Source organism: Helianthus annuus, chromosome 11, assembly GCF_002127325.2.
Source record: "Helianthus annuus cultivar XRQ/B chromosome 11, HanXRQr2.0-SUNRISE, whole genome shotgun sequence".
NCBI lineage: Eukaryota > Viridiplantae > Streptophyta > Magnoliopsida > Asterales > Asteraceae > Helianthus > Helianthus annuus.
In genome coordinates this window covers 41,928,685-41,950,837 of record NC_035443.2, presented here as the reverse complement: position 1 = coordinate 41,950,837, position 22,153 = coordinate 41,928,685, and the positions used below count along the sequence as shown (strand labels likewise).

At 35.3% G+C, this 22,153-nt stretch overlaps 6 non-coding genes across 6 annotated transcripts; all 6 read left to right on the top strand.

The window, feature by feature from the left end:
• Positions 1-15,821: 15,821 nt before the first annotated feature.
• LOC118484621 lies at positions 15,822-15,912 on the top strand. The gene has a single exon (XR_004873727.1). It is a non-coding gene; the product is annotated as a small nucleolar RNA U31b (small nucleolar RNA).
• A 75-nt stretch (positions 15,913-15,987) lies between these two features.
• Positions 15,988-16,072, top strand: LOC118484594. Its single transcript, XR_004873701.1, has one exon. It is a non-coding gene; the product is annotated as a small nucleolar RNA Z195/SNORD33/SNORD32 family (small nucleolar RNA).
• Positions 16,073-16,170: 98 nt separating this feature from the next.
• LOC118484595 lies at positions 16,171-16,257 on the top strand. The gene has a single exon (XR_004873702.1). It is a non-coding gene; the product is annotated as a small nucleolar RNA Z196/R39/R59 family (small nucleolar RNA).
• Positions 16,258-16,477: 220 nt separating this feature from the next.
• LOC118484612 lies at positions 16,478-16,569 on the top strand. Its single transcript, XR_004873719.1, has one exon. It is a non-coding gene; the product is annotated as a small nucleolar RNA Z221/R21b (small nucleolar RNA).
• Positions 16,570-16,758: 189 nt separating this feature from the next.
• Positions 16,759-16,850, top strand: LOC118484610. Its single transcript, XR_004873717.1, has one exon. It is a non-coding gene; the product is annotated as a small nucleolar RNA Z221/R21b (small nucleolar RNA).
• Positions 16,851-17,006: 156 nt separating this feature from the next.
• LOC118484609 lies at positions 17,007-17,098 on the top strand. The gene has a single exon (XR_004873716.1). It is a non-coding gene; the product is annotated as a small nucleolar RNA Z221/R21b (small nucleolar RNA).
• The last annotated feature ends 5,055 nt before the right edge of the window (positions 17,099-22,153 follow it).

The following is a 22,153-nucleotide window of genomic DNA, read 5'->3' as shown; positions in this document are numbered from 1 at the left end:
GGTGATTTTCTGCAGGGGGCTCAGCACAGGGCCGTGTTGGTTGGGCACGGCCCGTGTTGAGCCTTCTGTGATGGAGATTTTTGTCGGGTTGCTCTGTTCTTCGTGCATGGTTCCATTTTTCTCGTTCCCTTTTTCATCCATTACCACCATGAGTGTGTTTTATTTGTTAAAACAACCATCAATCTTAAAAACCATCATAGCATTGCGAGCATAGAGAGACATTACATAAAGTTAAAGATAAAAGTACATAAATATTAAACTATGGAGTTCTAGCCCTATGTTTTATTTTAATTTAGCAAAATTTCCAAGAAGCTACTAATCTTGGTTAGATAAGGCTTTTTAGAACTCCTTCTTCCGGGTGTGGTTCTCCTCACATGTCGGCGAGCCACTCCTCTACCTCCCTTGGAAGGAGAAAAGAGGGCTCATTTGCATTAGTTTGAGGAGTTGCAACTTCCGCTGGAATCTCTTGCGGGTTTTCCATGGGAGGTTCTGCGGGAAAGTCTTCCCACCCGGTGGGGTTGTGAACCCCGAGTGCTAGGTTCCAGTCTTGTTGTGGAAGGACTGGTTCCATAGGAGGTGCGACCAGAATGTTTAACCTTTGGTGCAAAAGGTTAATCTCTTGGAAGCTGCTTTCAAGTCCCATTGTAAGATCGTTAATACGGTCAATGAGGACCTCCTCTACTGACGTCATTTCGTCGAGAGCTTCCCTTAGTGCTATCACATAGTGCACAAGTGTAGCTTCAACGGAGGGCCTTCTTCCCCTTCAGCTGTTTGAGGAATGAACGGATGATGTCTCGCTGTTTTCACTCGCCATTCTACGAAAAATAAACCAAAAGCAGTTTATATGACGAAACAGTTTCTGGACACGGCCCCGTGCTCACTGAGCACGGCCCCGTGTTCAACTTTCTGCAGAGTTTTGGAGCAAGGAATCTTGGGTTTTTAAGTTATTTCCTGAATTTATGTAGACTTTTTGGCAGTAAATAACTTTAAACAATGCTACACAACATGTTTTTACCAAGACTCCATGATCAAAACTCATTGTTTCCTACCACAAAGGTTGAAAAATTCAAACTTTTCATGGTAGTTCTTGAAGAAAGATGAAAAAGAAGGAAATGTCTAGAAGAGGAAAGGACAAGATGGGTTGTTGGAAACTTCTTTTAGACTTACCTAGGATTGTTTGAGAGAAGATTCCTTCAAATCTCTGTCCCAAGTTGGTCCAAATGTGCAGGATTTTTGGCTGCATTTATAGAAAACGACAGCCTTCTGGACACGGCCCCGTGTCCGCTGGACACGGCCCCGTGTGCAGATGAAATCCTGACACAGTTTGTCCGTATTCTGACGTTCTGATCAAAAGGGAATCTTTTGGTGGACACGGGGGCGTGTTGGCCGGGCACGGCCCCGTGTCGGAAAGCTGTTTTATGAAGTTTTGTCTTTACTAAGGAGTTAATTTATATCGGGTGGCTCTTGACTTGTTGGAACAACCCCAAAGTGCCTAAGATACCTTAATTGTCCTATACTAAGGCGAGAACGCAAGAGGTTATCGGTGAGGGTAATTCCTATTTTCATTCTAGGTGGACAAGTCCAACCCTTTTCCGGGCTCTCGTTAAAGAAGGTGTATGCCGAATTGCTCAGGTCTATGTATGCACCGAACGAAGTCGATGGGGAGTCCTTCACGGCACAATCGGCACAGGGACGACTATCGTCCACGTCTTTTCTAGGTATGAAGGTATTTTCGGGAGCAACGAGGTTGTTGGAATGCGGTTCCAACATTTCCTCATGGTCATCATCTTGGGATGGATCTATAAAATCCTTCCTAAGTTCTTTTGACCAATTGAGAATTAGTTCCTCTAGTTGAAATAACTCGTCAAGGAGCATTTCTCCTAGAATATCTGGCTGGACGCATTCGAGGGAGAGATAGTGCTTATTTTTACTTTCGCCCCTCTTAAAGTTACAAGGAATTGGTGGGTCTATATAGTGGGGCCTATAATTGAGAAAATAACATTTTAATTCCTCATGTTCGCCTCCACATAATCGACACCACAAACCATAAGAGTGCCGAAAGTAAAAAGAATTACTATCACTCATGTTTGTGTCAGAAATTACCAACCGCCGGGATCTAACGGTTCTGTTTTCAGTAACTGAATCTTGGGCACGGGGGCGTGTTGAGTGGACACGGCCCCGTGTTCAGCCTACTGTCTGACTTAAAACAGGATTGCCAGTTCCAATGATTGAGCACGGGGCGTGTTCAGCAGGCACGGCCCCGTGTTGAGCTCTGCAGAAGCTGAAAAACTAAGAAAAAATCCTAAAAAATTAAAGAAAAATAAAAATATGATTAGGCCGTTGATTCCTAACTTTCTTAAAATCCTTGTGTCCCCGGCAGCGGCGCCAAAAACTTGATGTGCGTGAAGTGTGTTATATTTTAGATGTATATTTAAGCCCCTTTTTTACACTTTTAGCCAAGTTTTAAATTTATAAAACACGATATTCACTAACACTAATCACACATATGGGCAAGTGCACCCATCGTGGACGTAGTATAGTGTTGGTAAGATACCGAGGTCGTCCAAGGACACAAGAGCTTTTAATACCGGTTTATCCTCAACGTCTAATCAAATCAAAAAGTGAGAAAAATGTTTTAAACTAAGAAAAATAAAAACTAACTAAATGCTGAAAAATAAAAATAAAGTAAAAACAGATAGACAAGATGAATCACTTGGATCCGACATGTGTATTAGTATAACCTTTGATTATTTTCGCACTTTTGCACTTGTTTAAGAGATTATCTTAGTTATTATAGTAGGCCCCTCTTTTGAAGGCGACGTTACCCTCAACCCAGTAGTTTGAGTCAGCAAGGATACAATCCTAAAGGGTCGGATTATTGAAAGATAATGAATTAAGTTATTAATGCAAATTGTGGTAGGCCCCGCTTTTGGCGGTGACGTTACCCTCGGCTAAGTAGTCTGAGTCAGCAGGGATACAGTCCTAAATAGCCGGGTTATAGTATTAATAGTAGTTAACTTATGAGGGGGTCAAAGAGTTTGGATCCCCGCCATCCAATACCTATGGGCATTGAAGGAGATCCTACTAAAATTGACCCAGGTCCCAAGCAGGACCTCTAAACGCTGAACAAGGGCAAGACCCTTACCAAACCATTCCCTTAACCCCCGACCAGGTAGCCAACATACCTCCATATAGACCGTGGAGATATGAATGGTGAAAATCTTTTATTTTATATAGACAGTAAAATAATGCCAAGACACCACGGACAAACGATAAGGAAAGATCACCTTCAACATAAGTAACTAGTTATTAAAGTCATTAATACAAAACCAAATAAAAAGTGCAAAAGATTAAAAATAAAAAGTATTATACTAAACACTTGTCTTCACCAAGTGATGTAAGAGACTTAGGCAAACATGGCCTTGATTGTCAAGAACTCTTACTATCAATCTTGGATCCCGAGACGACTCACACACTCTACGATGGACAATGGATGATGGTGGTGGATGATGGTGTTATGGTGGTGGTGGGTGGTGGATGAAGTGTGAGAGAGGTGGTGTGCCAAGGGATGAGAGAGAATGAAACCAAGCTCCTCTATTTATAGGCTGAACAGAAGGCTGGACACGGCCCCGTGTCCGCTGGACACGCCCCCGTGCCCGTCTGACATTCTCTCTCTTCATTAATTGTAATTCGCAATTACAATTAATGCGCCTGCTGTACTTTCACCACGCCCCCGTGCCCGCTGGACACGGCCCCGTGGTGGGCAATGGAAGCTTCTACTGGTTTGTCTTTTCTGCTGCTTCCTGGGCACGCCCCCGTGTTCGCTGGACACGGGGCGTGTTCAGACTCTGTTTTCTCTTCTTTGCCTTGGGAGGTGCCGTTGAGGGTCCGGGCAGTCTACTTTTGTTCCTTTTCTTGTATTTATGGTAGAATTAGTTGTCTTTTTGCTTCTTTTGTGATTTTGAGCTCATTTCATCCTGAAAATACAAAAAGAAGACAAAAACACTCTTTTTCCAACATTAGTACTTAAAAAGGGTTAGTTTTATGCCTTAATTGATGTGATTTATATGTTGCATTTTACACACATCAACTATCATTACTTCTGATTACCTTTAAGCTCATAGGAGGGGTCGATATATTATCATACGCATACTATAATCATTCAAAGACTTATTATTACAACTAAAATCACCCTTCTTAAACTTACTTATCCGTACTTAACACGAAGACTAAGCAGTATTTCCATGGTTACTATTGTTATTTATGCCATGCGTATCTTTTCTACAAGGTCTTGTTCAATTGAACATGGCCAAAAAGCAGAGCATCAAGGTTAGCATTTCTTAACGATACTTGTCGTCTCGTATATTCTATCAGAATTTCCACAGTTACGAGCATTCAAGTTCAGTACCACCCGACGATCATTACGGACATTTTGAAATTCATTCCACATTTTGCATTACAGTTTTGCATATATACATTCGATTATGACACATCCATCTCTAGTCGAGTCATAGCCTCCTACTAAAGCTACAACCCTTTTTATACATACCTGACGGAAGGAGATTCCATTGATTCGTTATCCATACCTTACGATGATCATTCCTTTCCGATTAGTGACTTTGCGTGTCCATTCATCAAACTCACCTATGAGTATAAACTTAACAAATCAACACATTAACTATCGAGTTCAAATAGCGATCGCCATCTGACCCGTATGACCCATTTATCCTTTCGACCATTCTTGTATGCAACACATTTGCATAAATATATTCATACATATATATATATATATATATATATATATATATATGAAAGTTTAAACGTAATTTGGATCATACCACTTAAGGAATATTTACTTGTTTGGTCCGTAATTACTTAAATATTCGAATATTTTCATTCTCATCATTCTTTCGTTCATTTGCTTTACATTTACTTATATGACTTGTTTGACGCAAGCATGGTCAAGCTATCGACTTCTTCTTATGTAGACTAGTTTCGTCTTTTATATCTTAAATCTGTTTCGTGGATTCGAACACATTATTCATACCTTTCGTACCTTCTATGTTTTGAATCCGTCTCGCGGATTCAAACATTGCATTCATATCTTTCATTCTTTGAATCCGTCTCGCGGATTCAAACATTTCATTCATGCCTTTCATTCCTTGAATCCCTCTCGCGGATTCAAGCATTGCATTCATATCTTTCATTCTTTGAATCCGTCTCGCGGATTCAAACATTTCATTCATGCCTTTCATTCCTTGAATCCGTCTCGCGGATTCAAGCATTGCATTCATATCTTTCATTCTTCGAATCCGTCTCGCGGATTCAAACATTTCATTCATGCCTTTCATTCCTTGAATCCGTCTCGCGGATTCAAGCATTGCATTCATATCTTTCATTCTTCGAATCCGTCTCGCAGATATTTCATTCATACATTGTTGATCCGTACTTTCTTACAGATTCAACATTCCTCATTCTTATCACTCACACTTTTCACTCTTACATAGTACTCTCAATCTCCCGAGAGTCTTACTACCCATTTCACCCACACGCCTACCTGCTACCTAATTCTATCGGGCATACCTATAATAATTATCACGGCCTCACAAACATCATACGTTTCTTGTGTACTGGCCAGGTACACATTCCACGTACTAGTTTCGTGTCTTCGCGTAATCGCCACCTTATGTCCGAAGAATTTAGTTTCGGCACGTGTAACATTTTCAAAACTTATTTACCATGTCGTTATTATATTTCGTTTAAAATTTTTCTTTCACTTGCTTAATTATACCATTTCATATGCCCACACGTTAGGTTTACGTACATAGGGTCAATTCGTCTCATTACTTGCCTTGATGCCGGTCCTAGACCGCATTCACAGATCATCCCTTCCAAACAATTGCGCTTACCCTTCACATAACATACTATTACTTTCCTTCAGATACATAATCTAATACATGCTTACATTCGCTTTTGCCTTTAGGCCTCGATCGAGTCTTGGATTGTACGGGTTCTTGGTCACGAGAGCACACCGGTTTGAGTTCAAGTATTTACCTCCTTCTACTTGATTCTCTCAAACCAGGGCTCTGATACCAACTTGTAACACCCTAACACGTAATATCTTAAAAACGACACAGCGGAAATACAAGCCTTAAAATTTCTTTCTATGTTAGACACATTACTTACATAAAGGCTCAAATACAAAATTTAAACATTTCTGAGAAGGGATTACAATATTCATATTGAATTAATGTTTCAAAGCAATACATAATTCAAACTACGTGACCGTTCTTTCCGTACAATCCTTGCTATTCGACTCGATCTATGCCCGCTTATCTTCGATAGTGGTAGAAGAAATCCGTGTAGCACCTGTGGACATCACATACGACTTAACCATTAGTCATTGACAATCATCATACAACAATAATCTCATACAATTAAAAATCATATAACATTCGACCACATAAACTTTGATTCATTCGACTATCCTCTCGGATTCCCTTGTTCCGAGTTCGGCTTCCAAGTTCGGCTTCAATTCTACAAGAATCTGACGTTCTCATTCCTGCATTACATTCCAATCTCAAGCACATCGTTAGTAACATCCATACTCAAACGTATTGAAACCATGTATACATGCATACCTGCCCCATTTTTTTCATAGGCGATAAATCCTACTTCGTGCGTACGTATGTTCATACGTCTAATCATACGCACCTACATACCTACACATCTACTTATCTACATACATACCTACATGCTTACATAATCATATCTACACATATTTACTTACATCCAATTCTTGATTAACTTATTAGCATTCACTTATCATACTCGTACATTAATCATGAGGTGCTTAGACTTGGATTTATAACCCAAAAACATCAAGGAAACATTCAAAATTATGTTCGGGAGGCCCGTCGTAGACCACGGTTAATATACCGAAGCTTACGGTACACAAAACAACTTAGTTAACAAATTTCAGCATTTTAAACATGGGGAGGGCGTCGGCGACGGCTCTTAGTTTTTCGCGTAGCCAGAAACCCCCGTAGACAGGAAAATAGGGCGTCGGAGAAAACTGAAAATGCACAAGGCGTCGGCGACGGCCCATAGGGGCGTCGGCGACGGCCTCTAGTTTTGCCATTTTTCTGATGTGTTGTTTTCGTCGTTCGCACGCACAAAAACTTGCATAACTTTTAAACCGTTTACCCGTTTAACCTCCCGTTTCTTCCTACGTGATTGTAAATTAACATTCTATCATGTGAACTTGAAATCCAACATCCGGGTTAAGGAAATTCTTAACTTATATGTTTTCGGCTTATTATTCATTTACGAATTATTCAACCCGTTGACGATTTCATCAAACCTCTCACTTGTTTAACCCAAAACGTACAGGGACGTTATAACCAAACTCACATCTGAGTCTATTGACTATTAAACCACATCGCCAATGCCCGCCTTACGTACTTTTATACAAAATTTACCAATCAATCAAATATACTACCGGAGTCACTTCTTATGTAACATTTCAATAATATCATAAGATCTCATTTCGACCTGCTTGGTCTACTTAGCGAAATTTACCAGATTCATACAACTAAATTCATATTCGACCTTAAACATCATGTTTAACTAATTAGAACACTACATTACTTTAACAACTAAGAAGTGATTAAGGAAATCACTTACCTTGTGCATCCGTGTCCGTATCCACTTCTTTGTCTCCTCTTGACCCGTTTGCCTTTCTTGCTTGAGCCCATTTCCACATGATCCCTATTCTTTCATGTCACCGCAATCACATTCTTATTAGTATATATGATTGTACATTTAAATGATCATGTCGAATGCATAACTCACATTTGACTTTCATTAGTCAAGCCTAACAAACATAAGACATATACCCAAAATCACATCTTTTCCAACTCTTATAATTCCTCACGTAATTGCATATAGCACACATTGTTGTAAATGCACCGTACGACTTTATAGCATTACAATTTGACAAGAGTCTCGCCATACGAATTATGCAAGGTTTGACTTTCAAAAGTCAACGACCTATCTTATGAACTTTCGATTAAACCTCGTACTTCCATGTCAACATAATAGACTACACTAGTGACACTATATATAATTCATACTCATAATGCAATGCACATCCAACCACATGATCGATCATTTACATACATACACACACACACACACATATATATATATATATATTCAATCCAACACTTTGCTAATACTTTTATGATCTCACAATAGACGACCGTATTTGGAGTAACAATCAACATGAATCTACCATCTTTACTTGCTATATAATAACACCAATTTCGTTTCATAATTCCAAATAAACCATCCACTTAACTCATAAGGTGTATCATCCAATGCAAGTCACTAGTGCACGTTCCTACTCAAATGGTAATTTAACGAAATCCCCACATGAATTCAATCTTACACGCATTCCTTTTGTAAGTCCACCTACAATATAATCACTTCCACATTGTATGCATATTCATCCACTACTTGCATACATTTTCACATATTATTGTCATTGAGACATTTCCTCAAACACTTGGCGCGCGTGCAACTATTTAAGCGTAATATACAAGTAGTTTATGCCTAACTTCCTAGTTCATACATACTACATCAAGTTTATCACTTACAACATGTACCCTTCTAATCATAACATTAAACATATCAAATACCACAATTTCTTTCAAATCTTACTCAATCTAACTGATAAGAATCGATCAGATAGTACACCATACATCAAAAATATACAAGAATTGAACATAGTAATTCATTCATCTCACCATTCTTACTAGCATAAGTGGGTTTTATCCCAAAACATCAAATTGCTTAGAATCCTACATAGTTCATGTTCTACACGGTGATTCTAACACATATGCATGGTTAATTTCACACAATTTCACGGATTAATCGTAAACCCACTTCATACAAGATCATCAAATCATAGATTGCAACTTACCTTATGATCAATACACTTAGATTAAGTTGAATCTAGCCTAATGCATTCAATTTCTTCTCAAAATCGGGTTCAATTCTTGAGTTCTTGTAAGTAATTGAAGGAGAAGGGTTTCCCCTTGCTCCTGCCCCTCTCTCACGACCCACATACCAAACACAATCACTGTGTTTAAATTTTTATATAAACCTTTTTAACTTGTACAACTTTGGTCCCTCTACTATGGAAGTTGTGTTTTAAGGTTAGAAATATATCCTTACTTGTTTAATTAAGTAAATAACTGGGTTAAATAGCCTAGTTATTTTATTTCATGATATAACATGGAAAACATGCTAGCGAATATAAAAATTCGGATATTGGGACGTTACAGAACTTAACGGAGTACATGATACGTTTCATGTATCCAACCTCAAGAAGAGTCCAACCCAAGAAACAGTGATCATCCCTGCGGGTGAAGTGCATATTGATGACACCCTCCGCTTTACAGAACAACCCGTTGAGGTTACAGACTGGAAAGTCAACAAGACCCGAAGGAGTAGTGTCAAACTTGTCAAAGTACGTTGGAACTCTAAGCACGGGCCCGAGTACACGTGGGAACGTGAAGACCAGTTTAAAGAGAAGTACCCCCACATGTTCAAGAAAACTCCTGCGAGAGTTAGTTTAGCCTGAATTTCGGGACGAAATTCTTTTAACGGGGGGAGACTGTGACAACTGTCACAAAACCGGTAATTTCCGTACAACTTAATTAATACTTAATAACTGCAATTATGTGCTTAATGTCAACATTGTCTAATTTCATGCTATACATGTGAATTCATGCACGTTTTATACTACAAATATTGCTTTATGCATTAATAATAGCGTTGCGTCAGAAATAATAGTAAACTCCCCGGTAAGACACACTGTGTCAACAATTCTGCAGAAAGCAGTCAGACAATAGAATTGGGGCCTAGGAGTAGGTCCAAAGTCTAAAATACATTAAAACCCAAGTATGGATACAAGGGTTAACATATACACTTTCCGGAAGCTAGAATATGCACAAAAAAGCACCCGAAACACACTTTAAATGCAGAATTCTGCACAAATCAGCTCTAATCAGCTTTTTAACACATAAATATCATGCAGAATTCATGTTTTATTATCCAGAATATCCTTCTAAGTGTCGGGAATTGAAAGGGTCACAAAAGGATACTTAAAGGACACTAAACGGTATAATTTAGCACTTTAACGAACCGGTATCTAACCAAACAACCGGACAATAACCGGGACATCAAACTTTGACTAGAAGTAATATTTTTATGATATTAAACTAGTATTGATGCTAGAATACCTTAAAAATCATAAAAACACCAAAACACACTTATACTAACTTATACCTTCTAGTTTGCACTTTAAACCTCCATCTTCCAAAAATTTACACTTTGCCCCCCCCCCCTTTAGTTGGACGGTTGGACAAGGGTCCCACCATGGGGATTTTATTAGATTATGGTGGATTTTATTTGATCTCCTTAGATTGTATTTGATTTTATGCCAAGAATATTCTATAAATATACCCTAAAAAGATTTGGAGGATCCTTATAAAATCTACACTAATCACCTACTTACATTCACACCATCAACCTCCTTCTCCCCCTTGTTCTCGGCTCACCCACACCCACCATACATCCACCATTTTCATCCAACTTCAATCCATTCCAAGGTTTACAAAAGATGCTAGAAGGTGATTAAGGAAGTTGGAAGCTTGTGGATCTTGAAGGACCTCTCCCATTAGCTTTTATTCAACACTTTTGTCATCTTCAACTTCTAGTATTCTTCCCTAGCGTTGTTGCTAGTAGTGAGGCCCTCATGATCTCTTATTACTTCATATTTTGATGATTAGAAGATGATAAATGTTGTTAATCACAAGAACACTAAAGAACATTAACATAAACTAAATAACATAAGAATACATGTTGATTGTGTTGATTTGCTACTTGATGAATGATAATTTGTGTTAGTGATATTAGACATCATAAGAAACCTACTAGATTGTGATTAAACCCATGATCTAGTAAGTTAAGATGGTAATCTTGTGAAAGACCAAGATCATCATACTTTATGTCTTCATGAACTTGAATGATGAAAGTGGTTTTCATATGTAAAGATGATTTAAACAAAATACAAATCTTGTAAATAGATGATTACAAAAATAATTTTCCCAAGAAACCAAGTTTATTTACAAGATTTGCAAAGTCTGGTTTCTAAGTAAACTAATCATATTTTTTTAGTGTTTAAACAAGACTAGGAACAGGATTGTAACAAGAAAAAAAAATACAAAAGAAATCTTTTTAGAAAAATCATCTTACAAGTTGTAAATGACTAAATCTTTTAATAAAGTGATTTACAAACAAATAACCATGTTTTTAAGGGTAACTAAACCTACTAAATAACATGGTAAGTTACTACAAGTTTTTACAAAAACTTCAAGTTCATAATGTAGTGTAATTTACTTGATTTTGACACTCGGTAAGTGTTGAATGAGTTGATGATTGTTTGTGATGATTTTAAAAGAAAATAAACACATGTTTTGAAAACATGGGAAACCTCCATTTTTAGGGGAAACTATGTCAAAATTTCTATAAAATTTTGACACTTAGAAAAATATAAGTTTTGGTGAAACTTATTCCCTAAAAATTCACCTAAAAATATTTGCCAAGGTTTCCCTAATTTTTATGTAAACTTCAAGTTAAGAAATGATGATTTCTTCAAGATGAAAATTGATATTAAGTATGTATATTTTTGAAGAAAATATATATATTTATTGGTCACCAAATTTTGTGCCAAGTGTATGTAATATGTATTGTATGTAATAGTGTATTAGGACTTGAAAATACACTAAATACTCCTAAGGAGTGAAAATACAAAATACACATACAACATGCTTAGACAAATACAAAAAAAATATATTTATGAAAATATATTTCTTAATAGATTAAATAACTTGGACAAGTTATGAACTTCAAATGAAGTTTTGGACAAAAATACATAACTCGGGTGAAAAATACAAGATACTTATATTTATTTTTGAGAAAATAATATAAGTAAGATACATAGTTAAAAATATAAATTATTTTTAACAACAAAGAACACATACATAAAAGATGGTAACTTGCACTTGTGCGATGCAAGTCTAGTGACTAACGTTAATAAAACACGTATAGGTCACGACACTATATAAGCAAACCCGATGAAGTTTACGGCGCAAGAAACGCAAAGTTGTGAGTTCATGTCCCCACTTTTAATCTTTTACATGCTTTTTAAACTTGGGGAAAATACATGTTTTATGGTATGTTGGATACAAAAACTAAGGAATGATACTTTAGATCATGTCACGAATACTTTATCAACACTTCTGTAAATGACTAAATCTTTTAATAAAGTGATTTACAAACAAATAACCATATTTTCAAGGGTAACTAAACCTACAAAATAACATGGTAAGTTACTACAAGTTTTTACAAAAACTTCAAGTTCATAATGTAGTGTAATTTACTTGATTTTGACACTCGGTAAGTGTTGAATGAGTTGATGATTGTTTGTGATGATTTTAAAAGAAAATAAACACATGTTTTGAAAACATGGGAAACCTCCATTTTTAGGGGAAACTATGTCAAAATTTCTATTAAATTTTGACACTTAGAAAAATATAAGTTTTGGTGAAACTTATTCCCTAAAAATTCACCTAAAAATATTTGCCAAGGTTTCCCTAATTTTTATGTAAACTTCAAGTTAAGAAATGATGATTTCTTCAAGATGAAAATTGATATTAAGTATGTTTATTTTTGAAGAAAATATATATATTTATTGGTCACCAAATTTTGTGCTAAGTGTATGTAATATGTATTGTATGTAATAGTGTATTAGGACTTGAAAATACACTAAATACTCCTAAGGAGTGAAAATATAAAATACACATACAACATGCTTAGACAAATACAAAAAAATATATTTATGAAAATATATTTCTTAATAGATTAAATAACTTGGACAAGTTATGAACTCCAAATGAAGTTTTGGACAAAAATACATAACTCGGGTGAAAAATACAAGATATTTATATTTATTTTTGAGAAAATAATATAAGTAAGATACATAGTTAAAAATATAAATTATTTTTAACAACAAAGAACACATACATAAAAGATGGTAACTTGCACTTGTGCGATGCAAGTCTAGTGACTAACGTTAATAAAACACGTATAGGTCACGACACTATATAAGCAAACCCGGTGAAGTTTACGGCTCAAGAAACGCAAAGTTGTGAGTTCATGTCCCCACTTTTAATCTTTTACATGCTTTTTAAACTTGGGAAAAATACATGTTTTATGGTATGTTGGATACAAAAACTAAGGAATGATACTTTAGATCATGTCACGAATAAGGTACCAGAAGCACTATTAATCGTGTACATACTAAGACCGCAGAACAAAAGGTTAGATCTAATGGGTTTCGGGCAGCCACACTCTTGGTGATAACTAGTACCAAGTAGTGCTTTTGTGTCTCAGTCGTGAATCGACTACTAAATGCCTATGGTTTGGATGCTTCCTATGTCATGTCACATGTTAATGGCCTTGCAAACCATTAGCGATCTCGATTTCCTTACATTTACAGAAATACTTGATACATACAAATTACATACCATGTTTTCATACAAAGTATACAAACGTTCAATACAAAAACTGCATGAATTCACACCAACATTATGTTGACGATTTTCTAAAAACTCACATGTATTTCAGGTAACTAAAGTGGATGTGTGTGCGGTCTTACTCTTGCTCTTCGATGTTGTTTATGTTGTTAGCCATTTGTGTCAAGACTCCTATGCCGTTATGCTGGGTTTGGTTGTTATATCCCACTCCGTGTGGTGATATAAGGACCAAAACCTCTATGTTCATCTTTTAAATAAAGTTGTAAACTTTTCAAATAATGTCTTATGCTGTCTTGTGATATAAACACTTAACCTATGTTTTCAGTTATGTAATGTTTGACATTTGAGGTTATTTTTACGAGCATGTAGTATGTTTACCAGTCGTATGCAATGAGAACATTTCATGATCACACCTTGTGCTTCCGCCTTAGAAAGGGGTGTGACATCATAACCCAAAACAAATATCAATTCTCGGTTGCTACTGTTGACATAAAATCAAGAGTGGGTTTTGGTTTTACCTGTCGTCACCACCGATTCAATCCTTACCGCTAAGTTGATAGACAAGTTTGTTGGAAGTCGGTACCACGCTTGATTTCTTTGTGATCGATCATAGCTTAAAAGTCAACGTACATGAACTTTCTTGAAGAAAATAAAATATTAACTTCAAGCCCTAAAACTTTTCAAAGTTATCCGAATATAAAACACAGTAAATGGAAATATTGATTTTCATTAATAATCAATGAAATCCTTCCTTTATACTTTTAGACATATATAGAAAAATAGTATTATATTATTAATAAACTATTTGTTGAAAATACCAATACCATAACGCGTCATCAAGCACATAAATTGTTAGTCATGAATATTTCTTTTAATAAGAAACTCTAAATTTATTGAAAGGGGTGAAAACTTAGCTTGGCGGTGGAAGACTGACCTTTTGATTGATGTTGAAATAGTTTTGTTTTGTGCATAAAATTAAATACATACACAGATTAGATACGGACATACCAGATTACGATTAATAGGCAAATCGGTATTTACTCCGCTTTAAACAAAGTGAGATGGCATGAAAGTGAGGCCGGAGAGGAACAGGCAACATGTGGATGTGTTTACACTAACGACATGGATGCCGGTACCTTCATAAACTATAGAGCACTCTCGTGCTGATAACATGTTGTGAAACTAGGCTAATAACAAAACAATATAAGGGACAATAGGGAGAAAGAAAGGTATATTATTGATTGAGGTGTTTTTACATTGAGATACACTAGGGGTATATATTTGAGTACAAAATTTGGAGAAGAAGCTAATCTATTTTTGTTGTTGATAACCATAATAATAATATATTTATAACAATATAGATATAGATAGAGGGATAATTTGAGGGTGTCACAAAAATTTGCTCCTTTAACCTTTTATATGGCAAAGTTGACCCTCATAGTTACTTACTTTTGTCAACATAGTTATTTTTTAATGTTTAATTTTTATTTTTTTTTAAGCCAGCTTTACAAGCCATGAGTTGGTTTGACCATTTTCAAGTTGAACTTGAGCTTGACTATTTTACTTGATAAAATAAAAAAGTTTACCTGGAACTGCCTTGTTTAAATCAGAGGCATGATTAGAAGGTGGTCGGGTAAGGATGACCAACGGCTTCATTTCTATAGTTGCCTAACCAACACTTTAGTTACCAAGAAAGGATAACCGCCTCTTTCGATTAAATCCATTATAAATTTATAAAAAAAGGTAGGTAGTTCATTTAACAAAAATTGTAAGTTTTCTTTGTTTGCTTGATTAAATGTTTTTTTTTTTTTTATGTTACTTAAACCAACTAGTGAATTCTTCTTCACAAATTCCTTACTCTCGTTTTTTTGAATATTATTTATTTAATATAATTCTTGGACCCAATATCTCTTATTATTAGTGGGCTTCATGTATAGCTCTAGCCCAAGTAAGGCCCAAAGCAAAACTTACATCTTTCAAAACCCTAAACCCTAATCAAGTCGCTATATAAAGCCATCACATTCATCTTCATCCACACCATCGTTTGTGCAGCAGTTCTTTCTATCATGTTTACATATCTGTGAGTTCTTTTTTTTTTTGGTATTCGTTTACGCATCAATTTTTCTTTCGAAATTGACTATTTTTTAATTAATTGAATATGATGAGAATTATTGTCGCCCCAGTCTTATGAGCTTTGTAACTTTGCATAGCTCTATGGTGATAGACATATTTAATAATCTGATTCACTTTCATTTATTCTTATTTTTTTATATTTATTTTATTAAATTTATTAAATTTGGAGTTGATTTATATTGCATTTGATTGGTGTGATGATGTATTTACCCAATTTTTTCTGCACTGTTTGAATGATGATCTATAATACATGCACTACCATCTGATCTTTCAATTGCAATAAATCATTTCCATTTTATTTTTCTTATATCCCAAATTTTTTAAATAAATTGGTTTTTATTTTATTATTTAAAAATAAAAATACAGTTATTGCAATCGATGATGCAATGAAATTATTTACACTGATGTTTTACTGTGATTAACATAAATTTATCACCATCTTTCGACTGAGATTGCACTTTTTTATTTAAAAAATATATATATTTTTTAGTTTTTTTATAAATGTTAATGCCTATGGTATCTGATGCCTTAACCTAATTAATGTTTTAGGCATCTCGTTTTACGGGCAAATAGAGATGAAAACAGTTTTGCGACACAGTTTGCTGTTAGTTTTAAAAGCTAACTGTTATTTATTTCTGTTCACAATTGATGTAAATAAAAATTAAAGGAATTTTGAAGGGCAGTGATGATAAAATAGGAAAGTCATGCACCACTCTGATATACATTGTGATCGATAAACTTTCTCTTACCCATATTGTTTTCTGAGCCCTTTTGTATTCTAAGAACATCTGTAGTGGAAGAGGAATATAATGCTCCCATCCTAGGGCATTTTATGCCGTGTGGCGGTCCAGTTAGCAAATAATAATAATAATAATAATAATAATAATAATAATAATAATAATAATAATAATAATAATAATAATAATAATAATAAATAAATAAATGAATGAATTTTGAAGGGCAGTGATGATAAAATAGGAAAGTCATGCACCACTCTGATATACATTGTGATCGATAAACTTTCTCTTACCCATATTGTTTTCTGAGCCCTTTTGTATTCTAAGAACATCTGTAGTGGAAGAGGAATATAATGCTCCCATCCTAGGGCATTTTATGCCGTGTGGCGGTCCAGTTAGCAAATAATAATAATAATAATAATAATAATAATAATAATAATAATAAATAAATAAATGAATGAATTTTGAAGGGCAGTGATGATAAAATAGGAAAGTCATGCACCACTCTGATATACATTGTGATCGATAAACTTTCTCTTACCCATATTGTTTTCTGAGCCCTTTTGTATTCTAAGAACATCTGTAGTGGAAGAGGAATATAATGCTCCCATCCTAGGGCATTTTATGCCGTGTGGCGGTCCAGTTAGCAAATAGGCATTATTGGGCGTTTTCTAAAATGAGGTGTAATATGGATGGGGCATTATTTATTGGGGTATTAAATAAAATAAAGAAAAAACTCCTAAAAAATCTCATTGGTCAGTCACTCTCCCACAATCCCCTTTAGGCGTTTTATATATCACGCCAAAGCAATTTTTTTTTGAGCATAATGCCCCATAATGCTCTACGTAATGGGAGTGGGGGGCGTTTTTTTAGCATAATGCCCACATAATGCCCCACTACGGGTGGTCTAAGGGTGAAGGGGCACCCTCTAATGAGGTGAGGGAAAACTTTTTGTAACCCAATTATACGTTGCCATGTCATTTCCTCTCTATAACTTCCCTCTTGTCCAAAAACGTATGGGGTGCACCCTTCTTAGGGGAATTGTTTTTTTATTAAAAAAAAAGTTTTCATTGGTTGTTACAAGCTATGGGCCCACCTTCTTTCTCCTTCTTCTTTGGTGACTTCTCCCCCAACCCGCTCCCCGATTTCCCTCCCCTCTTGGTTGGCAGCACCATCACCGCTCGGCAACTTTGGTCCCCAAAGGTAGTCACCGAGGGTGCCCCGCATAGTCTAATAATTTTTCAAAATTTTCTGTTTTGCTGTTTAATTTTATTTTTTAGGTTATTTCAATCGATTTTCTTGAGTCGGTTGTAACGAAAAACGGTGTTGGAATTTATTAATTTAATGAAGGATAAATTACATTTTTCGTCCTTTATGTTTCTAGTGGGTTGCAATGGATAGCCTTTAACTTTACTAATTACAGTCACAATCCTTTATTTGAAAACACCCTTACCATAGGTTCTTTAGCATTGACCTTGTTAAAAATTTTCAGTTAAATTGTATTATTTCTCATGAAATGACTAAACTACCCTTGCCATTATAACTTTAAATACAAAATACAAATGTGTAATTTAAATAGACCAACCAGCATATTAATGGACTAATGGACCTGAATCTAATATTATAAACCCATTAGTTTGATGGACTGAATATGAGTGTTAAATTTCTGCAACCATCTTTAGCCACCGCACCACCACCACTGCCAAAATACCCTAGCTATAACCACTTTATCAAATCCACCACCACTGCCAAAATACCTTGGCTATAACACTTTATCAGATTCGGTGATGAAAACGGCACACGAAAAGGAATTGTTCGAGTTTTTGATGGTAGATATGGACACCGTGAAGGATCAGGACGATCAGATAGAGGAGGTTTAAGATCGATAGGTAGTCAGTGACTGGTCATCAGAATCAATGATGGAAACGACGCACGATAAGGAGTTATTCGAGTTTTTTATTGTAGATCTGGACAGCTTGACGGATCAGAGAGAAAAAGAGGTTCAAAATTACCGGGAGAAGTTGTCTGTTGCCGGCGGCACCCTTTGAATACCCAACCTGGACTTTAATTGGAATTCGATTAGCCAAAAGTTTTTTCCAATAAATACTTTTGCCTTCACTCCCAAATATATTTAATACTAGGTTACAACCCCGTGTAATACACGGGTTGAATAAATGTAATTTTATATATCAAATAATAAAAAATATTTTTTTAAAACCTCGTTTATTACACGAGGTGAAATAAATGTAATTATATATATATCAAATAAAAAAATATATCTTTAAAAATCTCATTTATTACATGAATTGAGTAAATGTAATTTTATATATTAAATAATAAAAAGTTATATCTTTAAGAACCTTACGGGTTGAGTAAATTTAATTTTATATATTAAATAATGAAAAAAGTTACATTTAAGAACCTCATATGGGTTGAACACATGTAATTTTATACACCAATCAATAAAAAGTTATATCTTATTATATCTTTATAAACCTTATGTATTATAAAACCTTTGGACTAGATAGACAAAATGGCTCAAACTATAGGGACTAAAATGACATTTATCTCTTTACATTATATTAATTTATATTTAGTTTACATCTTTTGTTAATGTCAAGATAAATAATTTTGAAATCTAATAAATATTTCAAAAGATTATACTATCTCCTATACGAATTGTATAAATTTAATTTTATAATTATATTTTAACTAATATTAATTATCTATAATTAAGTGGGAGATAGAGATGAGAAAACTAAAAAATAGATGGCTCCAATGAAAATGAATGACATGTGTCCCAAAGTTGATTTCTTTTATTATATGGTATATAGATTTTATTCCAACCTGCACCGTCACCGGAGTTTCAGCGGAAACTTTCTCTCTTGCCGGAAAAAACGCACAGCACAGTTTTGGTAAGCGAGTCTTGTATTGTTTGAAGCGGGTTTGAACGTAGATCAAAACCCCTAATATAATTTCTATAAACACATGATTGAGTAATTTGGAAATGATTAAGCTAGGGATTAGATGTAGATATGTTGTGAAGAAGATGACACCATCAGGTTTGAGAAATATGAAGATGAGAGATTCTAGAGAGATTCTAGGGCTAGGGTGGGAATTGGGGAAGATGAATAAACATGTAAAATAAAAACATGAAATGACAAGAATACCCTTAAGTGCATAGAAATAACTGAAAATTTTAACTTGGTTAGTGCTAAAGGATGAAAGGTGTAATGCGTTTTCCAAATAAAGGACTGTAACTGTAATTATTAAAGTTAAAGGCTATCCATTGCAACCCATTACAAACATAAAGGACGAAAAGTGTAATTTACCCTTTAATGAAAGTAAAGGACAATACATGATTAAAAACTAACATATAGTAAATATAATTACATGGTTACGAATTTATGGACAACCAAGTAAAGTAATATTGAAATACATTATGGTGAAAGTGGTGGGTGCTCAAAATGAAGCGGCAAAGTAGTTTGCCTTGTCGGAACATCACTGACATCAATCAAGTCACCGCGTGGTTGGAAGGACAAGACGCGAATAAGGAACAGTTGAACATCAACTGGACTCATCAGAGTTGAATAAGGAATAGTCAACTGGACTCATCATACCATGATTTGTCATTATCATTATCATAATTGCATTGTTTATGAAATACTATAATTTTTGTCATTTTTGTAATTATATTGTTTATCGTTAAAGCATATGGGCACATTTTTCGAGCTCGAACAGGGTAAGTGAATTCTGATAGACGCATTGTCTCTTTTAATCAATTATACATTTTTCCTTTAAAAAAAATATGATTTGGGTGAATCACTCTTTCTAATAAGAGCAAGTGGGGAGTTGGAGACAATACAAAATCTTTGGCGCAAAGAAAGACTTAGAAGTGATCTCACCCTTAAAATTGTGAGATTGTTACAATCAGGAGACTTGTAATTAGGGGTGCAAACGAGTCGAACGGCTCGCGAGCTACTCAAGATCGGCTCGAAAAAAAACTCGAAACGAGCCGAGCCTTATCAAGCTCGAGCCGAGCTTGAGCCTCAAAACCAAGCTCGTTTGTTTATCGAGCCCGAGCTCGAGCCTCACATGTGAAGCTCGTTAGGCTCGTCGAGCCTTATCGAGCCTTAGTGTAAACGAGCCGAGTCGAGTCGAGCTTATTTAAACTTGTTTACAAGCCGACCTCGAACCTAAAAATAAGCTTATTTAGTAAACGAACCCGAGCCTGAGCTTTACTTATCGAGCTTGCAAGCCTAAAAGTCTATTATTTATATTATTTTTTATTTAATATACTAATTAATAGATAATAAACGAGCCGAGCTCGAGTCCGAGCTCTCATAAGTTAATCGAGCTCGAGCCTAGCCGAGCTCAGGCTCGGCTCGGCTCGTTTACACCCCTACTTGTAATATCTATATATAATTTTTTACGTAAAACAAGCATAGAAACTTAGAGAGTGTTTTTGTTATAAACGCAGAGATAATTTATTTTTTTCATGAAAAACTAACAGAATATTCTAACTAAGTTAATATTTTTGATTCAAAGGGTTATAAAATAAGAATTCAGATGCTAAAATTGTTATATCTACTAAAATACAAGGACTTAAAAAAGTAATTTACTTAAAATTTTATTTCTTCTCAAATCGAGAATAAAATAAAAACTAAAGTACCTGTTTTACAAGCCTATGCTTTTTTTAACATATTAGGGTGTTCGGAGTGGTCGGTAAAGGGGCGCGGCAAAGTCGGTTTGCCAAGCTGCAACACCGCCACCAACCCCTTTACCGGTCGATGTGGTAAATGGATCGGTAACTGCTTGCCGACGCGGGGAAGAAGAGAGAGAGTGAGGGAGAAGGAGAGAGAGAGGGAGTGTATGAGAGAGAGGGTGGGGTGGGGTGGGGTCCATGCTATCTCTCAACCAATCACACATTTTTTTTTAAGTTTACCACTTCACCCAGTGTTTAAACCATTGACAACACTTTTCACCAAAGTTTAAACACTTTTCACTGATTGACGTGGCACACTCTCATTGGTTGATTTTTTAGTTTGTCACTCCAAAGTGTTTAACCACTCCTTACACCCTTAGTTAACACTTCTAGAATCTCACACCAGTTTTACTGATTTTTGGCATCTGATACTTCTAGAATCTCAGACCAGTTTTTTTACTGATTTTGGACCAAATAGCTAACAGATGAAATCGAATGAGTTATGCATATTTGGACCAAATAGCTAACAAATGAAGTCGAATGAGTTATGCATATAATAAACCTATAAAAAAAAAAGCTGAGTTGGAATTAAACAACATAAGAAAGAGAATTTGCATTCTAGTTTCATTCGGATTTAATTTTATGACACACTTAACTTTCAGATCAAATTTCAATTTTTGCAAAAATTTCAATTCTAATTTAACAAGGTTTATCACTGTTGCCGCGTTGCGAGGAACTATTTAATAAAAACAATTTTAATACAAATGCCTATGTTCCTATATCTCACTCATGATCACCCTCTCTGATCACTATTTGTTTCATCAATTCTATACATGTTCTACTGGATTTTGTCAAGTTTTGTATAAAATCTCATATGATTCTAGATACTTTGGCTACGTAATGTTAGATGG